Genomic DNA, 1,331 nt, shown 5'->3' with positions numbered 1-1,331 from the left:
TTTTGGTATGACAATGGGTAACCCTCTTTTACTTGTAACTAAGCAATCTTTATATGGAATTTTTTGAAACAAAATCACAAAAGGAATTTTTACCTTCTAATGCAATTTGGTTTAGGTATGGTAGATGATGTTCTTTGTGTTTGGTTCAACAAATGAAAATTTACAAATATTTCTTCCCTTAATTAACAATTTAGTACTTCCATCAAAATTTTCTGTAGAAAATTAAAATAATGGTATGTTACCATTTATCAGATTGCATGATCCATAAGCAAGGAAACAAGTTTAAGTTTACCATATACAGAACCTACCAATGTATGCTCATATATCCATTATTACTCATCTCAACATGATATCATTTCAATCTAAGTTCCTTAGGGCATTACGTATTTGCAGTCCAGAGTTTATTGATGTTGAGTTTTTAGAAGATATATTCTATTGGATCTAATTAATCTTTCATCGATAAGTCCCTTAAGTTAGCAAAGAAATCACTATAGTTGAGTCCAACCGTCCATTGACACCAAGAACTTTTAGATCTCCCCTCTTGAATAATTTTCACTTTTCATATCCCATGTTGCTCAAATACCTATTAATGTCCATGTTCCCTTTAGCAACAATCAATACTAAAAGAATATCTAATCAGGAATCCACCAGAAAATTTCTCTTGTGTGCATCTATAAAATGGCCTTGTGGAATTAGTGAAAAATTTCATGTTGGTCAGACTAGAAAGGATCTTTTTATTAGACTTAAGCAAGAAACATAGATATAATGATAAGAACGGGACAAGATCAAATGCCTAGTTTAATCACGTTAGAAACTCTGATCATAGAATTGACTGAGTAATGCCATCTCATTCTTACTCTAACTGTAGAACCAAGAGAAAATATCATTGAATTTTCTATTACTGAATACACCAAGAATTATAATTCTTAATATAAAGTAGATGGACTATCAAATTCGATAACTTAAATTGTCCCAAAAAATTTATAAAAAGTGAAAAAGTAATGACCGCTCGTTGCATGTTTTGGACAATCACCATGTTTACCAAAATGGCTTCTAGCTTCGTCTCTTCGATGTATAATCAACTGACATATATTTCTCTCTTGTCTCCACCCTGATGATGTGATTATTATACGAAAGTGCCCTTGGAACTTAATGTATCATCTTCCCCATGAACTCATTGGAATAACTATGAACACGCGAAAAAATATGTGATCCTTTCCAATATAATATATATTATAATATATATATTATAATATATATATATATATAATATATATATATATATATATATATAATATATATATATATAATATATATATATATAAGAAAAT

This window comes from Panulirus ornatus, chromosome 38 (assembly GCF_036320965.1).
Source record: "Panulirus ornatus isolate Po-2019 chromosome 38, ASM3632096v1, whole genome shotgun sequence".
In the NCBI taxonomy this organism is placed as follows: domain Eukaryota; kingdom Metazoa; phylum Arthropoda; class Malacostraca; order Decapoda; family Palinuridae; genus Panulirus; species Panulirus ornatus.
Note: the sequence above shows the minus strand (reverse complement) of the source record.